This window comes from Oncorhynchus nerka, linkage group LG18 (assembly GCF_034236695.1).
Source record: "Oncorhynchus nerka isolate Pitt River linkage group LG18, Oner_Uvic_2.0, whole genome shotgun sequence".
NCBI lineage: Eukaryota > Metazoa > Chordata > Actinopteri > Salmoniformes > Salmonidae > Oncorhynchus > Oncorhynchus nerka.
Window position 1 is genome coordinate 3706350 of NC_088413.1, and position 23778 is coordinate 3730127.

The 23778-nt window shown below is 43.6% G+C and overlaps 2 long non-coding RNA genes and 1 pseudogene across 2 annotated transcripts in view; all 3 read right to left on the minus strand.

Moving 5' to 3' along the window:
- Positions 1–209: 209 nt before the first annotated feature.
- Positions 210–15823, minus strand: LOC115117457 (NLR family CARD domain-containing protein 3-like; annotated as a pseudogene).
- Positions 210–23778, minus strand: part of LOC135561714 (uncharacterized) — a 29541-nt gene continuing 5972 nt past the window's right edge. Inside the window, exon 2 of the long non-coding RNA XR_010459616.1 lies at positions 210–765. This is a non-coding gene — a long non-coding RNA (uncharacterized LOC135561714). The remainder of the gene's footprint in view (positions 766–23778) is intronic.
- On the minus strand, positions 15847–22078 carry LOC135561712 (uncharacterized). The gene is made up of 3 exons (XR_010459614.1): positions 21861–22078; positions 16255–16532; positions 15847–16015 (listed from the first exon to the last, which is right to left on the minus strand). It is a non-coding gene; the product is annotated as an uncharacterized LOC135561712 (long non-coding RNA).

Here is a 23778-nt window from a genome sequence, read left to right on the forward strand (position 1 = left end):
GATCATCCTGGAACTTGGTTCAGTTCCTTTTCTCAACACCATGTCGATGATGTCACGTGCCTTCTCTGCCCTCTCAGCTATCCCCCTTAGTGAGTCCATTTCCTCACTTCCTTCAGAAAGAGTGAGTTGTAATCCCATAAAGAATCTAAGGAAGGTCATGGTGATGTGTATCTTTGACTAGCCTCACACAGTGACACTCAAAGTCAATCTTAAATGAATCATTATTTATTGTCAGTGAGCTGGAAAGGTTCCAACCAACTAAATGCACCATAGTACACATGTCAATCAGGGGCTATGCCTGGGGCAGCCCCAGCAGTTTTCTTATATATAGCTATACACAGACAAGGTACATTTGCATGATTTAGTATAATTAATGATTAATTACTGTTTGCTTCATTCATGTGACCGACCAATACTGGTTCATAGCATTTGACAGACCAACACCTCACGAGACTTCTTCTCTCTAAACTGAGACCTTGAAACTGAGATATCTCCTTCTCAAACCAACGTCTGGCCTTACTGCTAAATTACAGCTACTGATAGTGAGGATTTGTACAGTCAGCCACTTGATGAACACACAAATTAGTTTACAGAACAGCACATGAATAAAACAGACATTTGTTAAAAGAATAGCACAAACAAACATTTCCCTTAAAATCATTTAAGTGTCTTAGTCCACAGACTAGAAGACAGGCCTCAACATCTAGCCTCAACAGACTAGGAGACAGGCCTCAACATCTAGCCTCAACAGACTAGGAGACAGGCCTCAGCATCTTCAGATTAGGTGAAGAAGTGTCTTTGTCCACAGACTAGAAGACAGGCCTCAACATCTTCAGATTAGGTGAAGTGTCTTCGTCCACAGACTAGAAGACAGGCCTCAACATCTTCAGATTAGGTGAAGAAGTGTCTTCGTCCACAGACTAGAAGACAGGCCTCAACATCTTCAGATTAGGTGAAGAAGTGTCTTCGTCCACAGACTAGAAGACAGGCCTCAGCATCTTCAGATTAGGTGAAGAAGTGTCTTCGTCCACAGACTAGAAGACAGGCCTCAGCATCTTCAGATTAGGTGAAGAAGTGTCTTCGTCCACAGACTAGGAGACAGGCCTCAGCATCTTCAGATTAGGTGAAGAAGTGTCTTCGTCCACAGACTAGGAGACAGGCCTCAGCATTTTCAGATTAGGTGAAGAAGTGTCTTCGTCCACAGACTAGGAGACAGGCCTCAGCATCTTCAGATTAGGTGGAGAAGTGTCTTCGTCCACAGACTAGGAGACAGGCCTCAGCATCTTCAGATTAGGTGCTACAAGACAGAGGATGGAGGAGAAGGGAAGAGGGAGATCAGAAAGTATGGAGAAGAAGGAGGAGTGAGATACACCTGAGATAATGATGTGATAATGGTCCTATGATACACCTGAGATAATGATGTGATGATGGTCCTATGATACACCTGAGATAATGATTTGATGATGGTCCTATGATACACCTGAGATAATGATTTGATGATGGTCCTATGATACACCTGAGATAATGATGAGATAATGGCCCTATGATAAGACACATTTATTACAGGCAGCAACACAAAAACATGGTTCCATTCTGAAAAAGACTCTCTTTGATCTGGGTAGCTATGTTTTTATTTGACCTATATTTAATCATTCCACATATTCAAGGGAGGGAGAAAAGAAACCGGTCTTACCTAGATTCACTCAAGTACTTAACAAGATGGTATTCATGTTCACTGAGAGCTTTGAGACAAGCTCCCATCACTTCTGGTCCTTTAGGGAGGACTGCATTCAGTAGTTCTCTCATTCGCTCCTGTTCAGTTGTTTCAGCTTTTATTCTGGAGTACTCTTCTTCACCAATCATGTACTTTGTCCGCAGAACATCTGCTATTGGCTGTGTGTTTTTGACTCGCTGAATGAGTTCAGCCATGTGTTTCTGAAGAAACTCCTCAGCAGGAATCCCAGGTAGTGTTAATGCTGAAGGGGGGTGAATTAAATAAATATGTCTTTAGGGTGAACAGCAGCTGTTTCTACATCTAACAGTCTCTCCAGTTAACATTCCTCTGATAGTCATTTCTTGAATAGAGCCGACTCCAGGGTTGTAGGCAATTCCAATTGAAGTCAGTCAAAAAATAAAAATGAAATTCCTATTCGGTTTATTGAGAAGTCACTGAAAGTAAAAAGTAGATGCCCTTTTCCAGTTATTGAATTGGAATTTCAGTTTACTTCCTGAATTGACTGATTTATTTGGAATTGACGCCTACCCTGGCTGACACGATTGTCTATTCTACATAACATACAGAGCCTTGCAAAAGTGTTCATACCCCTTGGATTTCTCTATTGTGTTACATAGTGGGATTAAGATTTAATTGTAATGTTTAAATAACATTTAATAAAAAACATCTACACACAATAACCCATAACGACATCACAATACCCCATAACGACATCACAATACCCCATAACGACATCACAATACCCCATAACGACATCACAATACCCCATAACGACATCACAATACCCCATAACGACATCACAATACCCCATAACGACATCACAATACCCCATAACGACATCACAATACCCCATAACGACATCACAATACCCCATAACGACATCACAATACCCCATAACGACATCACAATACCCCATAACGACATCACAATACCCCATAACGACATCACAATACCCCATAACGACATCACAATACCCCATAACGACATCACAATACCCCCATAACGATCACAATACATAACGGCATCACAATAACCCATAACGACATCCCAATACCCCATAACGACATCCCAATACCCCATAACGACATCACAATACCCCATAACGACATCACAATACCCCATAACGACATCACAATACCCCATAACGACATCACAATACCCCATAACGACATCACAATACCCCATAACGACATCACAATACCCCATAACGACATCACAATACCCCATAACGACATCACAATACCCCATAACGACATCACAATACCCCATAACGACATCACAATACCCCATAACGACATCACAATACCCCATAACGACATCACAATACCCCATAACGACATCACAATACCCCATAACGACATCACAATACCCCATAACGACATCACAATACCCCATAACGACATCCCAATACCCCATAACGACATCACAATACCCCATAACGGCATCACAATACCCCATAAAGGCATCACAATAACCCATAACGACATCCCAATACCCCATAACGACATCCCAATACCCCATAACGACATCACAATACCCCATAACGACATCACAATACCCCATAACGACATCACAATACCCCATAACGACATCACAATACCCCATAACGACATCACAATACCCCATAACGACATCACAATACCCCATAACGACATCACAATACCCCATAACGACATCACAATACCCCATAACGACATCCCAATACCCCATAACGACATCACAATACCCCATAACGACATCACAATACCCCATAACGACATCACAATACCCCATAACGACATCACAATACCCCATAACGACATCACAATACCCCATAACGACATCACAATACCCCATAACGACATCACAATACCCCATAACGACATCACAATACCCCATAACGACATCACAATACCCCATAACGACATCACAATACCCCATAACGACATCACAATACCCCATAACGACATCACAATACCCCATAACGACATCACAATACCCCATAACGACATCACAATACCCCATAACGACATCACAATACCCCATAACGACATCACAATACCCCATAACGACATCCCAATACCCCCATAACGACATCACAATACCCCATAACGGCATCACAATACCCCATAACGGCATCACAATAACCCATAACGACATCCCAATACCCCATAACGACATCCCAATACCCCATAACGACATCACAATACCCCATAACGACATCACAATACCCCATAACGACATCACAATACCCCATAACGACATCACAATACCCCATAACGACATCACAATACCCCATAACGACATCACAATACCCCATAACGACATCACAATACCCCATAACGACATCACAATACCCCATAACGACATCACAATACCCCATAACGACATCCCAATACCCCATAACGACATCACAATACCCCATAACGACATCACAATACCCCATAACGACATCACAATACCCCATAACGACATCACAATACCCCATAACGACATCACAATACCCCATAACGACATCACAATACCCCATAACGACATCACAATACCCCATAACGACATCACAATACCCCATAACGACATCACAATACCCCATAACGACATTACAATACCCCATAACGACATCACAATACCCCATAACGACATCACAATACCCCATAACGACATCACAATACCCCAAAACAACAAAGCAAAAACAGGTTTAAACATTTTTGCAAATGTATAAAAAACAAGAAACAGAAATACCTTATTTACATAAGTATTCAGACCTTTTGCTATGAGACTCCAAATTGAGCTCAGGTGCATCCTGTTTCCATTGATCATCCTTGAGATTTTTCTACAACTTGGAGTCCACCTGTGGTAAATTCAATTGATTGATTGGACATGATTTGGAAAGGCACATACCTGTCTATATAAGGTCCCACAGTTGACTGTGCATGTCAGAGCAAAAACCAAGCCATGAGGTCTCAGGAATTGTCCGTAGAGCTCTGAGACAGGATTGTGTCGAGGCACAGATTTGGGGAAGGGTACCAAAAAATGTATGCAGCAGTAAAGGTTCCCAAGAACACAGTGGCCTCCATCATTCTTAAATGGAAGAAGTTTGGAACCACCAAGAGTCTTCCTAGAGCTGGCCGCCCGCCCAAACTGATTAATCGGGGGAGAAGAGCCTTGGTCGGTGAGGTGACCAAGAACCCGATGGTCACTCATCTCCAGAGTTCCTCTGTGGAGAACCTTCCAGAAGGACAACCATCTCTGCAGCAGTCCACCAATCAGGCCTTTATGGTAGAGTGTCCAGACAGAAGCCACTCCTCAGTAAACAGCACATGACAGCCAGCTTGGAGTTTTCCAAAAGGCACCTAGAGACTCTCAGATCATGAGAAACAAGATTCTCTGGTCTGATAAAATCAAGATTGAACTATTTGACCTGAATGCCAAGCTTCACATCTGGAAGAAACCTGTCACCATCCCTACAGTGAAGCATGGAGGTGGCAGCATCTGTACGGTGAAGCATGGAGGTGGCAGCATCATACTGTGGGGATGTTTTTCAGTGACAGCGACTGGGGGACAAGTTAGGATCAAGGGAAAGATGAACAGGGTAAAGTACAGAGAGATCCTTGATGAAAACCTACTCCAGAGCGCTCAGACTGAGGCGAAGGTTCACCTTCCAACAGGACAACGACTCTAAGCACACAGACAAGACAATGCAGGAGTGGCTTTGGGACAAGTCTCTGAATGTCTATGAGAGGCCCAGCCAGAGCCTGGACTTGAACCCGATCGAACATCTCTGTAGAGACCTGAAAATAGCTGTGCAGCAACACTTCCCATCCAACCTGACAGAGATTGAGAGGATATGCAGAGAAGAATGAGAGAAACTTCCCAAATATAGGTGTACCAAGCTTGTAGTGTCATACCTAAGAAGATTCTAGGCTGTAATTGCTGCCAAAGGTGCATTCAACAAAGTACTGAGTAAAGGGTCTGAATACTTATGTAAATGTGATCATTTTTTATTTTATTTTATACATTTGCAAAAATGTCTAAACCTGTTGTGCTTTATGATTATGGGGTATATTGTGATGTCATTATGGGGTATTGTGATGTCATCATGGGGTATTGTGTGTAGATTGACAAGGAAAACAACAATTGAATCCATTTTAGAACAAGGCTGTAACATAAGAAAATGTGGAAAAGTCTAGGGCTCTGAATACTTTCCGAATGCTCTGTAACTCTCATGGTTACTTACTTGTTGAACGGGTGTCAGTGACGTATTCATCTGAAAGATAAACAAAATGAGGTTATATCACTCTAAACAGCATCTGGTACTAAAGTGTCAGTGACGTATTCTGTCACACCCTGATCTGTTTCACCTGTCTTTGTGATTGTCTCCACCCCCCTCCAGGTGTCACCCATCTCCCCATTACCCCCCCATGTACTTATTCCTGTGTCCTCTGTCTGTTGACAGTTTGTCTTGTTTGTTCAAGTCAACCAGTGTTTTTTCCCCAGTCTCTCTTTTCCTGTCTTCCTGGTTTTGACCCTTGCCTGTCCTGACCACTCTGGCTGCCCCTGTCCCCGCCTGCCTGACCACTCTGGCTGCCCCTGTCCCTGACCCCGCCTGCCTGACCACTCTGGCTGCCCCTGTCCCTGACCCCGCCTGCCTGACCACTCTGGCTGCCCCTGTCCCTGACCCCGCCTGCCTGACCACTCTGGCTGCCCCTGTCCCTGACCCCGCCTACCTGACCACTCTGGCTGCCCCTGACCCTGACCCCGCCTGCCTGACCACTCTGGCTGCCCCTGTCCCTGACCCCGCCTGCCTGACCACTCTGGCTGCCCCTGTCCCTGACCCCGCCTGCCTGACCACTCTGGCTGCCCCTGTCCCTGACCCCGCCTGCCTGACCACTCTGGCTTCCCCTGACCCCGCCTGCCTGACCAGTCTGGCTGCCCCTGTCCCTGACCCCGCCTGCCTGACCACTCTGGCTGCTCCTGTCCCTGACCCCGCCTGCCTGACCACTCTGGCTGCTCCTGTCCCTGACCCCGCCTGCCTGACCACTCTGGCTGCCCCTGTCCCTGACCCCGCCTGCCTGACCACTCTGGCTGCTCCTGTCCCTGACCCCACCTGCCTGACCACTCTGGCTGCCCCTGTCCCTGACCCCGCCTGCCTGACCACTCTGGCTTCCCCTGACCCCGCCTGCCTGACCACTCTGGCTGCCCCTGTCCCTGACCCCGCCTGCCTGACCACTCTGGCTGCTCCTGTCCCTGACCCCGCCTGCCTGACCACTCTGGCTGCTCCTGTCCCTGACCCCGCCTGCCTGACCACTCTTACAATAAACACTGTTACTTGGACTGTCTGCATCTGGGTCTTACCTTGGTTCTGATAGTATTCATCTGAAAGATAAACAACATGAGGTTATATCACTTTAAATAACATCTGGTACAAAAGTACAAAGTGATGATTGACATGTGCTCCTACCTCGTGATACTATTTCTGTCCATACTATCCTCTCATCATCACTGAATAACTCCATCTCAATGTCAATCCCTGTTATTTTCACAATCGCCTTGAAAAAGCTTGGTGTGGTGTCTCTATGTATGAGATTAATCCTCTGGAGGGAGAGAGAGAGACTGCTTTAGCAATGTGAACATGTTTTCCATGCCAATAAAGGCATTTGAATTGAATTGAGAGAGAGAACAATAAATAGAAATGTGACTTAAATGTCAGATTCATGTTCTTAGTCAACTAAAACTGTACCGGTGGATTGATGGAGGTTGAACAGGGAATGTTCAGTCTGAAGGAACTCTTCAGTTTGAAGGACCGCTCTGGTCTGGAGATGAGAATCCTTGAAGATCCTTGAGACATTTCCTGTTGTTCCACAGCCTGCGAAACGAGGCACGGAATACCCAGCCAGTCAATGTATAGTCTATTTCAAACATTATTCAGAAAACTAGCAACACACTTATCTTAATTTAACGAGTGTCAACATAACTAACATAACTAACCAGGGGTGCAGTTTAAGGTCATCTCTATAATAATGATACCTCACCAGTATCTGGCCGGGGTCACTGGGAAACAGGTACAGGCGTGGAATTAGTGTTTCCCTTTTCACTGTCAGATAGAGCATCAGCTCACAGTGGACATCTACGTTCCAAGATAGTAACCTCAGTATCAGAGAGATAGCTGAGAACTTGGGATGGAGAATGTTAGCATGGAATCTGGTGACCTCATGCACTTCCTCAAAAGACACTCCATGTTCCTCTACATGAAGAATCTTCATCTCATTCCTCAGGGAAGGGTTGGTCCCTGAACAACACAGTACAAAGGAGACAGAAAGACATATTGTATTATTCATCCAACTAAAACACAAAGATTATGCAGAGCCAGATCACAGTAAACTCAAATTCCCAGAATAGTTCATTCATTATTTCAGGAAGTGAAACTCAGTTACATGGAAATGTCTTTCTGAATACTATTTCTATATGGTTTTACCTAAACAGACAAAGTGTGGCAGATGAACTTCCTCCAGTTCACCTAACTCCATAGTGATGTCCAGCAATGGACCACCTTGTGTGTACTGCATGTCTTTCAGAAGTTGACTGTAGGGTTCCCAGTTCCTGAAGTGATACTTCAGAATGACATCTCTCTCACACAGCCAGCGGAGCCCAGACACTGTGCACTCATAACTCCCTTTGGGTGTCCTGTGTCTGAGAGCAACAACAAGATATGGTAGAGAAGGTCAATGGTCAAATGGAGAGGTTGGATTAGAAGACTATTCCCAAAGGTAATGGGGAAATACACTAAGCAAGTAGAATGAAATGTTAAAAGTAGTTATTTTACCTGAACATTGTCACTCCCTGGACAGTGGAAGTCAAGGGTTCAATCTGAAGCCAGTGTGTGGAGTCCTGAACAAGGACAAGCATGTCAGTAATACATATGGGGCCTGTTTCCTGGACACAGATTGAGTCTAGTGCTGGACTAAAAAGCATGCTCAATGGAAGTTTCAATAGAAAGTTCTTTAAGGTCCAGGACTAGACTAAATCTGTGTCCGGGAAACTGGCCCATTAACCAAAGTAACTAATCAAATGTATTTATTCAATGTTACACAGAATGCTGGGGATTTATCAACTAAACTGTCCAATGATAAAATATGAAAACAGCTAAAATCCTGCATGTCTACAAGCAGAACACAGGACTGTCTATATCCCAGTATGAATGGTTGGTCAGTACACACCTGGCTTTGAGACTGTGTTTATATTACTAAAGCAGAACACAGGACTGTCTATATCCCAGTATGAATGGTTGGTCAGTACACACCTGGCTTTGAGACTGTGTTTATATTACTAAAGCAGAACACAGGACTGTCTATATCCCAGTATGAATGGTTGGTCAGTACACACCTGGCTTTGAGACTGTGTTTATATTACTAAAGCAGAACACAGGACTGTCTATATCCCAGTATGAATGGTTGGTCAGTACACACCTGGCTTTGAGACTGTGTTTATATTACTAAAGCAGAACACAGGACTGTCTATATCCCAGTATGAATGGTTGGTCACTACACACCTGGCTTTGAGACTGTGTTTATATTACTAAAGCAGAACACAGGACTGTCTATATCCCAGTATGAATGGTTGGTCAGTACACACCTGGCTTTGAGACTGTGTTTATATTACTAAAGCAGAACACAGGACAGAAATGGTTGGTCACAGGAGACTGTGTTTATATTACTAAAGCAGAACACAGGACTGTCTATATCCCAGTATGAATGGTTGGTCAGTACACACCTGGCTTTGAGACTGTGTTTATATTACTAAAGCAGAACACAGGACTGTCTATATCCCAGTATGAATGGTTGGTCAGTACACACCTGGCTTTGAGACTGTGTTTATATTACTAAAGCAGAACACAGGACTGTCTATATCCCAGTATGAATGGTTGGTCAGTACACACCTGGCTTTGAGACTGTGTTTATATTACTAAAGCAGGACACAGGACTGTCTATATCCCAGCATGAATGGTTGGTCAGTACACACCTGGCTTTGAGACTGTGGCTGACTCCTGCAGGTATGTAAAAGTAAGAATTGACATAATGACTTACCTCAACATGGTCACAAGTCTTACAGCTCTGAGGAATCCCTGAAGGCAAAAGTAGTTATTTAAAACGGACAATATCATGGAGTAATGAATTAATAATCATTAAATAGACTTGTAATAATAATTTATATAAGTGAGCAACAGTCACAGAATGTACACTCTTTAGTATACCATTATCTGACATTAGTGTTATATTAATGAATGTTTGTGGAAGCAGGAAACAACATCGTTCTGGTCCATGTTTTGTAGATGTTGGGGGCCTGATTTCTGGTAGATCCTATGATGAGAGCTTAAAGGTAGAGTCAGCTAAATGATGTTGTATGAGCAGCACCACAGATATTGTGATGAGCAAGATGCTTGACTTCTCTCTCAAACAGTCACACACAGTATCTGCCCATGTGCACGGGTTCTCTTCACTCTCTTACAGCGTGTTAGTCACGGGACCAAAACAGCAGAGAAGTTTAGCCTTGCTCTCCAATACTCTTAGTTGTTGTAGAAATATAATATAAATACATTTGTTTTGACCAAATAGATCATGATTGTGTTCCTTGCCTTGAAATCAACTACAATGAATGCTTTGAAACTATTTTGATTTAAAAACAATTAAATCAAATAACACTCACATTTCTCAGGTCCAGGCTTGATACAACTCTCTCCTCCATGGTCTCTGGTGTCCTCAGGTCCAGGCTTGATACAACACTCTACACCATGGTCTCTGGTGTCCTCAGGTCCAGGCTTGGTCCAACTCTCTCCACCATGGTCTCTGGATTTGGTAAAGCAGAAGGATAGACTGTGATTAAACTAAATACAACGTATAAAGGCTTTATATAGCATACATACAGTCTTCATAAGCAGTACAAAGGGTGTATAAAGGGTGACAGGACAGCTCCCTATGTAGGCTGCATTGCCTAAATGTGACATTGCCCACTATGTCACCTTCCATAAAGTCAATACTGATGGTGATATTTAACTAGGCACAGTCTAACTGTCTGTAGGTCCAACAGAACACATTAAAACACACCACTACTACTAATCTAATTGTCTGTAGGTCCAACAGAACACATTAAAACACACCACTACTACTAATCTAACTGTCTGTAGGTCCAACAGAACACATTAAAACACACCACTACTACTAATCTAACTGTCTGTAGGTCCAACAGAACACATTAAAACACACCACTACTACTAATCTAACTGTCTGTAGGTCCAACAGAACACATTAAAACACACCACTACTACTAATCTAATTGTAGGAATGATTCCAGAGGAAACAAATGATGAAACATTGCTATTTGACTCACCTCTGAATGTGTTGGTCATCTATCTGACACAGGGTCACAGAGGAGGAAACCTCAAACCCAAACCCAGGATAAAGGGGTTCAGTGAATGTGGTGTGTTCTGTGTAAAGGTGTGTCAGTGTACCAGAGGAGGACACACTATAGAAGGACAAAGTACCAGCTGACCAGTCCAGATACACTCCAACTCTCTTAGAAACAGGAAAATTCTTGATCGGTCGACTGGATCTGATGATTCCATGATGGTAAATGTTATGACAACCATCAGAGCAGAATAAACACGAGGACTTCCTATTGTGTCCAATCCTACGGTCACTCTGCCCTCCCTTCCTCTCCATTCCTTTGTACGCCACACCAATGTAAGCCCCGCCACCATCCCTCTCCACCTCCCAGTAATAACGACCTCCAGATAAGCCTTCTCTGCAGAGAACTTGGGGATGATCCAATCTGTCTGGATAGTCTTCATAATGCTGCTCCTTCAACAGCCGTGTCACCTTCCTGTTCCCCTCAGACAGTCTCAGGTTTGGGTTTGCTGTATTTGGGTCCAGGGTGAGATGACAGGCATCTGTAGACAAAAGGAGAGTTTAATCAAACCACATCTTCATATAAAATGTTGTTTTGTAGTTACAGAACAAGTATTGATTAGTTACTATGTTACTATAGTTCTGAATATACAGTTAAATAGGATTGAAGAGACTTACATTTCCTCAGCCCTGATTTCAGCCTGCACTCTCCACCATGATCCACACTGTAGGAGAAACAAGTTATTGACTGACAAAGACCTAATAAAGCAGTCAACATTTAAACCATATTGTTGTGTTCTGGTGCACTATCCCAGTTCATTACTATCCTAGCTACTGCATACAGAACGGAGTACAGTTCATTACTAGAGACATACAGGTATTCTATCCTACCTACTGCATACAGAACAGAGTACAATTCATTACTAGAGACATACAGGTATTCTATCCTACCTACTGCATACAGAACAGAGTACAGTTCATTACTAGAGACATACAGGTATTCTATCCTACCTACTGCATACAGAACAGAGTACAATTCATTACTAGAGACATACAGGTATTCTATCCTACCTACGGCATACAGAACAGAGTACAATTCATTACTAGAGACATACAGGTGTTCTATCCTACCTACTGCATATAGAACAGAGTACAATTCATTACTAGAGACATACAGGTATTCTATCCTACCTACTGCATACAGAACAGAGTACAATTCATTACTAGAGACATACAGGTATACTATCCTACCTACTGCATACAGAACAGAGTACAATTCATTACTAGAGACATACAGGTATTCTATCCTACCTACTGCATACAGAACAGAGTACAATTCATTACTAGAGACATACAGGTATTCTATCCTACCTACTGCATACAGAACAGAGTACAATTCCAACAGGATATCAGAGATGCAGAAGAAGAGTATTCATGTGGTGATGATGTATGCTGTGTTGGAGTGCTCAGCCTGCTGGGTAAACTTCCCCCTTAATTCTACCATCATGTCCTCATGTTACTGATCTTACTACACTACATATGACACAACCGCTGCTCACACTATCAGGACATCTATTCTGACTTACTTCAGCTTCATCAGTTTATATGTGGGATCCACCAGAGCAGCTGAAAGCAGTCCCCCTGCAGAGTCTCCTGGGTGATTGTAGCTCAGGTCCAGCTCTTTCAGGTGGGAGGGGTTTGACCTCAGAGCTGAAGACAGAGCAGCACAGCCCTCCTCTGTGACCAGACAGCCAGACAGCCTACAGAGAGACACAACAGCTGTCTAGGTTGGTGTACTGATGTCAATCATCTTGTAGGACACGAATACATTTATCCATGACACAAATATTGTGATGAAACATTAGATTTATACAGTATTTGTTTTACTAAGCTCAGTACAGACCTGACTGAAACAGCTGTACTTACCCCAGTGTGTGTAGTTTACAGTCTGGATCCTCCAGTCCAGCAGACAGCAGAGTAACTCAGCTCAGTACCAACCTGACTGAAACAGCTGTACTTACCCCAGTGTGTGTAGTTTACAGTCTGGATCCTCCAGTCCAGCAGACAGCAGTGTAACTCCTGAGTCCTGCAGGTCATTGTCTCTCAGCTCCAGTTGTTTCAGTTGTGAGTTGGGTGAACTCAGGACTGAGGCCAGATCTGAACAGCAACCCTCTGTCAGACCACACTGACCTAGACTAGAGGGCAGAAGAGCACATGATTAACACATGTTGAAAACATCCACATAATAACTCATCCTGAATATATTTAACTCACTCTAGTGTCTGTATGTTGCGGAGTGGACTGGTTAGTCCAACACAGAGCAGCTCCACTCCTCTGTCTCCCAGATCATTGTAGCTGAGGGCCAGTTCTCTCAGGGGGGAGTTTGGTGTCTGCAGAGCTGAGGCCAGAGTCTCACAGGATTTATATGTGAGGTAACAGTCAGCCAGTCTGGAGAGAGGAGATATGTCGATACACTGTTAAATAAGCAAAGCTTTACGAAATTGAGATGCATTAAGACAATAACAGAAGGACATGATCAACCAATGTTAAAAACATACTAACTCAGTCGAGATATTTAACTCACACTAGTGTCTGTATGTTGCGGAGTGGACTGGTTAGTCCAACACAGAGCAGCTCCACTCCTCTGTCTCCCAGGTCATTGTAGCTGAGGTCCAGTTCTCTCAGGGGGGAGTTTGGTGTCTGCAGAGCTGAGGCCAGAGTCTCACAGGATTCATATGTGAGTTCACAGTGATCCAGTCTGGAGAGAGGAGATAATCAGTTAGATATACAAATCCTTCATTATAATGATACTGTCAACATCAACTCAATAACAGAACTTACAGTGCTCTCTTGCAGGTTTTCACTACAGGCAGCAACCTCTGATAACCTTTCTCTGATGTGTTGTATGTCTTCAGGTCAAACTCCTCCAGCACCTCCTCTGACATCAGTAACAGGTAGGCCAGGGCTGAACATTGGTCAGGTTCTAGTATTGTTTCTGAAATAGTTCCTGATCGCAGGGAGGTCTGCATGTCTTCAACTAGAGAGTTGGCACCAAGTTCATTCAGACAGTGGAACAAGTTGATGATCCTTTCGGGTGAGGATTCCTTCTTGATCTTGTTTGAAAGGTACCTGGCTGTTCTCTCAACTGCATTGGTCTGTGTTGTCCTTCCTGTCTGTGTCAGAAGGCCTCGTAACAGATTCTGATTGGACTCCAGTGAGAGACCCAGAAGGAAGCGGAGGAACAGGTCCAGGTGTCCATTCTCACTCTTCAAGGCCTGGTCCACTGCTCTCCTGTGTAAGTCAGACAACCTGATTGACTTTTTCTCTTCATCATCACTAGTGGGGGAGAAAACATTTTCCTTCTTGTTCAGACATGATTCTAAAGCATGCACTGCTGCTAGAAACTCCTGAATGCTCAGATGCACAAAGCTGTAGACCTTGTCTTGGTACAGCCCAGATTCCTCTTTAAAGATCTCTGTACACAATGCTGAGTACTCTGATGCCTCTGTGACATCAAGGCCACACTCTCTCAGGTCCTCCTCATAGAAGATCAGGTTGCCCTTCTGCAGCTGTTGGAAAGCAAGTTTAGCCAGTTTCAGGATCATCTCTTTGTCTGACTGAGACAGTTCCTTTGCGTTTGTCTCTGTGGCTTTGTTGTACTTCTTGTTCTTCGCAATGATTTGGATGAGTATGAAGTGTGAGTACATCTGGGTCAGAGTTTTGGGGACTTCATCCTTCTCTGCCTCTTTCAGCATCATCTCAAGGACAGTGGCTGATATCCAACAGAACACTGGCATGTGGCACATGATGTGGAGGCTCCTTGATGTCTTCATGTGTTTGATGATTTCATTGGCCAGATTCTGATCTTTGATTTTCTTCCTGAAGTACTCCTTCTTCTGTGGATCATTGAACCCTCGTACCTCAGTCACCTGGTCAACGCACTCAGGAGGGATCTGATTGGCTGCTGCAGGTCGTGAAGTTATCCAGAGTAGAGCAGAGGGAAGCAAATTCCCCTTGATGAGGTTTGTCAGCAGCACGTTCACTGAGGTTGGCTTCGTGACTTCAGAGCACTTCTCATTGTTTTTGAAGTCTAGAGGAAGTCGACACTCATCCAGACCATCAAAAATGAAAACAGTTTTGGTTTCACCATCTTCAATGCTGTCAATCTCTTTCAGCTCTGAGAAGTAGTGGGAAAGAAGTTGCATCAGACTGTATTGGTCCTTTTTCAGGTTCAGATCACGGAAAGGAAGAGGAAACATGAAATGAACGTCCTGATTTGCTTTTCCCTCTGCCCAATCAAGGATGACCTTCTGCACAGAGACTGTTTTTCCAATGCCAGCGATTCCTTTTGTCAGCACAGTTCTGATAGGTTTGTCTTGTCCAGGTAAAGGCTTGAAGATGTCGTTGCATTTGATTGGTGTCTCTTGTGTGGTTTGTTTCTTGGATGCCATCTCTATCTGTCTAACCTCATGTTCATTATTGAGCCCTCCACTTCCACCCTCTGTGATGTAGAGCTCTGTGTAGATGTCCTTGAACAGACTTTGGTTTCCATGGTGTCCAATTCCTTCAGATATGTGTTGATACTTGTGTTTCAGTTTAGCCTTAATGTCTTGTTGGACTGTCAGTAGAGTTTCACCTGTAGGAAAACAATGAGAGTTGGGACTCATAAGTTTGTGTGTTTTATAATGGCCTTTGTACCATTCTTTGTAATATTATATGAAACACAGTCTTACTTCTTCTGTCCAGAAGGTTGTGTGTGATCTTTAATACATCCTCACTGTCCAAACTCTCCACTTCCTTATTGTCATCTGGTAATGATTCCTGGCTGAAAGCAGGTGGCTGATCACTCTTCATTGATAGCAGGCTGGTTGTAGGTGACTCTGCTCTGGGCTTCTGGACACTGAATAAAACAGGGAGACAGATCACCTCATCTACTTCATTTTAACAACTGTATAATGGAACTTCTAGAAGTCCTGATGTTTCTGTTAAAGCTACAGTCTGCAATTGGTAAATCCATGTTTGGCATTTTAAATTAATTATGTAGATCTACATTCCATGTCATTTTGGGAACACTTTTCATTAGTTTTCATTAGTTTGATTTTTTTAATAGTAATGTATATTTTGCAATTCATCTCTTACCTCTTTGAACTGGTGTCTTGAGTCATTTTAGAGGCAGTGGTCCCCCCCTCTCTCTCCCCAGAGAGACTCATTTTAGAGGCAGTGGTTCCCTCCTCTCTCTCCCCAGAGAGACTCATTTTAGAGGCAGTAGTCCCCTCCTTTCTCTCCCCAGAGAGACTCATTTTAGAACCAGTGGTCCCCTCCTCTCTCTCCCCAGAGAGACTCATTTTAGAGGCGGTGGTCCCCTCCTTTCTCTCCCCAGAGAGACTCGTTTTAGATGTAAGTCACAGCTCACTCAGCTACAATAAGAAATAACAGAACAGTATGTCTGAACATTGAAGAACCATTAACAATGACAACACTTTTATTGTCGGCTAGTCTACCTGATCTGTCTCCATAACAACAGCTAGTCTACCTGGTTGGATCCCCTGACTCCTTAACACACTACACCTGGTCGTTGGGATGGACCTCCTCTTCATCCCTCCTCTTACTCCCTCCCTCCCTCCTCTTACTCCCTCCCTCCATCCCTCCTCTTACTCCCTCCCTCCTCGTACTCCCTCCCTCCCTCCTCTTACTCTCTCCCTCCCTCCCTCCAATCCTCCCTCCCTCCCTCCATCCCACTAACACACTACACCTGGTCGACACGTTGGGATGGACCTCCTCTAGCCCTACTTCATCCCTCCTCCATCCATCCCTCCCTCCCTCCCTCCCTCCATCCCTCCTCTATCCCTACTTCATCCCTCCTCTATCCTTACTTCATCCCTCCCTCCATCCCTCCCTCCCTCCATCCATCCCTCCTTCTTCCATCCCTCCCTCCTCCATCCCTCCATCCATCCCTACTTCATCCCTCCCTCCCTCCATCCCTACTTCATCCATCCCTACTTCATCCATCCCTCCTTCATCCATCCCTCCTTCATCCATCCCTCCATCCCTTCATCCCTCCCTCCCTTCATCCCTCCCTCCCTCCTCTATCCCTCCCTCCATCCCTCCTCTATCCCTTCATCCCTCCTCTATCCCTCCCTCCATCCCTCCTCAATCCCTCCTCTATCCCTCTCTCCCTCCATCCCTCCTCTATCCCTCCCTCCATCCCTCCTCTATCCCTACCTCCATCCCTCCTCCATCCCTACCTCCATCCCTCCTCTATCCCTCCCTCACTCCCTCCCTCCATCCCTCCTCTATCCCTCCCTCCCTCCCTCCTCTATCCCTCCCTCCCTCCTCTATCCCTCCTCCATCCCTCCTCTATCCCTCCCTCCCTCCCTCTATCCCTCCCTCCCTCCCTCCTCTATCCCTACCTCCATCCCTCCTCTATCCCTCCCTCACTCCCTCCCTCCATCCCTCCTCTATCCCTCCCTCCCTCCTCTATCCCTCCTCCATCCCTCCCTCCATCTCTCAGCCCTTCAACTGTGAACATGGAGGGATGAGATAAGATAAGATGGATAAGAGCGTCTGCTAAATGACTTAAATGTAAATGTAAATGTAGTCTACCTGGTTTGATCCCCTGCGTCCATAACAACAGCTAGTCTACCTGGTTAGATCCCCTGACCCCATAACAACAGCTAGTCTACCTGGTTAGATCCCCTGAGTCCATAACAACAGCTAGTCTACCTGGTTAGATCCCCTGACTCCATAACAACAGCTAGTCTACCTGTTTAGATCCCCTGACTCCATAACAACAGCTAGTCTACCTGGTTAGATCCCCTGAGTCCATAACAACAGCTAGTCTACCTGGTTAGATCCCCTGACTCCATAACAACAGCTAGTCTGCCTGGTTGGATCCCCTGACTCCATAACAACAGCTAGTCTACCTGGTTAGAGCCCCTGACTCCATAACAACAGCTAGTCTACCTGGTTGGATCCCCTGATTCCATAACAACAGCTAGTCTACCTGGTTGGATCCCCTGACTCCATAACAACAGCTAGTCTACCTGGTTGGATCCCCATTAGCTGACTCCATAACAACAGCTAGTCTACCAGGTTGGATCCCCATTAGCTGACTCCATAACAACAGCTAGTCTACCTGGTTGGATCCCCTGACTCCATAACAACAGCTAGTCTACCTGGTTGGATCCCCATTAGCTGACTCCATAACAACAGCTAGTCTACCTGGTTGGATCCCCTGACTCCATAACAACAGCTAGTCTACCTGGTTGGATCCCCTGACTCCATAACAACAGCTAGTCTACCTGGTTGGATCCCCATTAGCTGACTCAATAACACCTGGAGTCCAAACACAACTAACTAAAAGACATTATGGCACAACGCCATACGTTGTTGCTACTTTAAAAAATGTATCCTGCTGCTCAGCCACTTTACCTATACTGATAGTATACATGTAACTACCTCATCTATCACCAGTATCACTGATATGGTTATTGATATTGTTCTACTACATACTATGTAACTACCTCATCTATCACCACTATCACTGATATGGTTATTGATATGGTTCTTCTACATACTATATAACTACCTCATCTATCACCAGTATCACTGATATGGTTATTGATTTTGTTCTTTGTCAGGGTAGGTTCATTGTTCCTTGTCAATCATTGGTTTACTGGTGAAATCAGCAATCAGACAATAACTTCTTTAAGTAAATCAATCAAACCTTTACTAATGTAACTGCAGGCAGAATTTGACAATGGAAACATAGCATGTATGTTTCTGCAACCAACCAAAGGGCTGGTTAACTATATAGACTATATACCCATGATCACTCCCTAGTGGTATGATCACCTACGTCAATGTATGTGTGTTTCCAAAAGCTGAGGTTACCTTATAAGGTAACCTGGTACAGTAGCTTCTGTGAATTCATTAGCATTGTCCACTGTCACACAAGATCAACATGTCAAAACCAGACAGTGGTTACTTCTCTTTATCTAGTTTCAGTCTGACTCAGACCCAGCCTGCAAGCACACTCTCACAACAGCCAGAGCTTAACCACAAAGACTAATATAGATGCTTGTGCAACATATAGTGGCAGCGTTTTAGACACATAGCAACAGTATCTATTCAAAGGCCTGCAGCAAAACATATGAATCTTAATTTAAAACCTGTTAGGGCTAGCCCTGAATACTGCCCCTTCTGGAGGAATTCGGCACCCATATAAACCATGATACATTTTTGTCAAAAGTTGCTAATATATGCATATAAAAATTATTATCGAATAGGAAACACTCTAAAGCTTATAAAACCGTTTAAATGTGGTCTCTAGCTAAAGCAGAAGTCTCAGGGCATGCATTCTCCCAAAGCCTCTCTTGTAATGGGAAAAGTTGCCATCACTTTGACGTCATCGTATACACACTTCCCAAACAGCTATAACCATGGAAACAGTTTCTACGTCTTTGAAGCCTGCTTTCGATGAGGCGTGTAACTGTGAGAATCGCGCGCTCACGAGACGTTCAGCGTGACCAAACGTCCCGGTGACGCAAAAAAAAAGTTTCACCAATGGGAGCTGGGAAATTTCTCTCTCTTTCTCTCAGGACGGACTGAACAACGTGTGCTTATCTGTTCGCCCTCACGATTGCTGTAGACCTTTATAACATGCTAAGGCTTAATTATAAACATAGTTTGACAAGTTTACTCGAAATATAATGTATACTTTCGACGTTTTGGTGCGCATCCACTTGAAATTTGCATACATTTCGACCGAAAAGTGTCTAGTTTGAGAACGGAAAGACACAGACTTGAAAACTGAACGCTAACTTGGTGAGTATTAACCCTTCCACGTCTTCTGAAGCAAGAACAGCCATGGTAAGGGAATATTTACGTCTTCATTTTGGGTTTCTGTCGACTCCATGATAGAGGAGTCAGTATGCTAAATGAGAGCGCCGACTCTCTATTATAGCCTAGTGAACGCCAAATGTAACGTTAAAAATAATTGTAACATAGCAATTGCATTTAGAAGAAGTTTATCTTGCCATACATATGTAAAACATGCATATTTAGTCAAAGTTTATGATGTGTATTCCTTGTTAGCTGACGTTATCTGCCGGAGCTATTTATTTCTCCTGACATTGCAGTAGCATTTTTTGAACGATGCATAATTGTAAACAGAGATTTATGGATATATATTGCATATTATTGAAAAAAAATGAATGTACTGTGTAACATGTTATATTACTGTCATCTGATGAAGATTTCAAAAGGTTAGTGAAATGATTTTTCTTTTAATCCTGCGTTTGTTGATTGCATATTTTTTCCTACTTGGCTAAGCTAATGAGGTATGTATGCAGTGGTGGTTGGACATAAATATGTGCTATGTTTTCGCCGTAAAACATTTTAGAAATCTGACTTGCTGGGTAGATAAATAACTTCTTTATCTTTCATTTGAGCCATTTTTCAAGCGATACTGTGGAGGTTAAATCTTTTTAGGATTATTTCTTGCGTTCCCTGCGCCACATTACAGCTCAGGGGGGGTGGGGTGAGTTCCCAAAGGGGAACTAGTAGCTCTAACAGGTTTTAAGGTCCCCTTAATCAATAATTAATTCAGATTAATCCTACATCTTCTACATACTGTATAACTAACTAATCGATCACCAGTATCACTGGTATGGGTATTGATATGGTTCTTGTACATACTGTATATTATGTAGTTCTTTCTCTGCTGGCATTGACATTTGTTATTATATTATTTATATTGACACTATCTATTTCTGATATTGCTACTATGTCAGTAACCATTTGTCTGTACAGTTTCTGCCTTCTGTAGAGACCCATCCACGTTGCTAGATGTGGCTGGGGGGTATAGCATTTCTATCACATGACCCATCCACGTTGCTAGATGTGGCTGGAGGGTATAGCATTTCTATCACATGACCCATCCACGTTGCTAGATGTGGCTGGGGGTATAGCATTTCTATCACATGACCCATCAGTTTAGTGTCTCGATTAGCATCATCTAACATTTATACAATATTTATATCTGGACACTTTCTGTTGATCTGGAATTGTTCCTTATTGTAGGCTACTACTTTTAGTCTTAATCTTTACTACACTACTCACTGTTTATCACATGACCTCACATGTGAATCCTTAAACAGATGGGTGGAGCTAAGGCTTAAGGGGGTGTGAACAATGCTGAATGGGTGGTGACGAAGGAGAGCTCTCCAGTAGGTGCACCAAAAACATTCAGGAGCCATTTTCTCAAAAGTGGTGTTTCAGGTTGATCAACTTTCAAAGCAGAAATACTTTCCCATTGTTCCTCAAATGTAGAGTATGACACACCATTTTGTATCTCGGTTTCTGATTTTATCAAGTTAAGAAAAATAACAATTTTAAATGCTGCTCCATAAGACCGAATCAAATCAGTCACATTTAGTTTCAATGCCCATTACAGCACGTGTTTTTTACCGGATTGACTATTTTTTTTCTCCAAAGAAACTAGTTTACGTGATACACGTCTTCCTCCGGGAAGTTAAAGAGCGCAAAGACAATAATAACGTCCATGTGCAGTCAATCTCCCAAACCCTACCTACCTCATAGCCCTGTAGACTATAATATAACATTGATTCATATTGACTAGGCTGATCAATATGAATCAGCATCAATGTAGGAAACGTAAAATGATCATTATTGAAAGTTGAAATCAGTATTGTAATAACTTAACAAGTTTGTGATTGTCTTACCCCATAAATCACCTCTCTCTGCGATGGCCTAACTTCTCCAAAACACTTTTCTACAAACAAACAAAAAAGATTACGCTACATACCGTAGAAACATTTTTCTTCGACCGACAGTGTCCAGTTTTTCCTTTACTTCCTTATAAATGTACTTCATGTTTCAAACACAGTGGGCGGGTTCAACAGGTATAGGTTTATGCGAAGACACACAAAGCACACGCGCAGACAGACAGACACACAGAGGCACACACACTCTCCTTCCGGCTAACTTTAACCCATGCGTATATGCACAGTTTCGAGTGGTTGAAGTATTGCATTTCAAGAAGGCCAGTAGATTAGTATTTAGTGTAAATGTGGGATATGATGTACACGCTTATTCATAACAATAAAACGGGTAATAACATGATGCAATCATTTACAGTTAGTGAGAAGAGAGAACATCCATTTCGTTTATCTTTGCATTTTAAAATAATTAAAAATAGCCGTCTATTCCCTAGGCTTTTATTTATTTAGTTTCCATGATAATTGCATAATAAATTCCTCACCCTTTCTGTGATGTTTTCATTCTCACGGGGTATCATATTATGGCCTACAACGAGGTCACCATTCGTTCCATCTCTCGTTTAATTGGACCCACTTCCCAGCAGTAAATAGGCTCGTCGATCTCCAATGCATTTCTAGATGATCGCCAAACATTTCTGTAAAAAACGATAAAGTCTTGTGTTTCTATTTTTATTATTAGTCTCGGGCTGTTGGTGGTCGGTGCAGACAATTCAGCCGCTGCCCTGCGCGCCGGGTAGGCAAACTGTTGCCATTTCATGTGTCTGAATGGACAAACTGTTTTCATTTCATGTGTCTGAATGTACAAACTGTTGCCATTTCATGTGTCTGAATGGACAAACTGTTTGCATTTAATGTGTCTGAATGGACAAACTGTTTCCATTTCATGTGTCTGAATGGACAAACTGTTGCCATTTCATGTGTCTGAATGGACAAACTGTTTCCATTTCATGTGTCTGGATGGACAAACTGTTTCCATTTCATGTGTCTGAATGGACAAACTGTTTCCATTTCATGTGTCTGAATGTGCAAACTGTTGCCATTTCATGTGTCTGAATGGACAAACTGTTTCCATTTCATGTGTCTGAATGGACAAACTGTTTCCATTTCATGTGTCTGAATGTACAAACTGTTGCCATTTCACGTGTCTGAATGTACAAACTGTTGCCATTTCATGTGTCTGAATGTACAAACTGTTGCCATTTCATGTGTCTGAATGTACAAACTGTTGCCATTTCATGTGTCTGAATGTACAAACTGTTTCCATTTCATGTGTCTGAATGTACCAACTGTTGCCATTTCATGTCTGAAGGTACAAACTGTTTCCATTTCATGTCTGAATGTACAAACTGTTTCCATTTCATGTGTCTGAATGGACAAACTGTTTCCATTTCCTTCATCCCTCCCTCCCTCCTCTATCCCTCCCTCCATCCCTCCTCTATCCCTCCCTCCATCTCTCCTCTATCCCTCCCTCCATCCCTCCTCTATCCCTTCATCCCTCCTCTATCCCTCCCTCCATCCCTCCTCAATCCCTCCTCTATCCCTCTCTCCCTCCATCCCTCCTCTATCCCTCCCTCCATCCCTCCTCTATCCCTACCTCCATCCCTCCTCCATCCCTACCTCCATCCCTCCTCTATCCCTCCCTCACTCCCTCCCTCCATCCCTCCTCTATCCCTCCCTCCCTCCCTCCTCTATCCCTCCCTCCCTCCTCTATCCCTCCTCCATCCCTCCTCTATCCCTCCCTCCCTCCCTCTATCCCTCCCTCCCTCCCTCCTCTATCCCTACCTCCATCCCTCCTCTATCCCTCCCTCACTCCCCTCCCTCCATCCCTCCTCTATCCCTCCCTCCCTCCTCTATCCCTCCT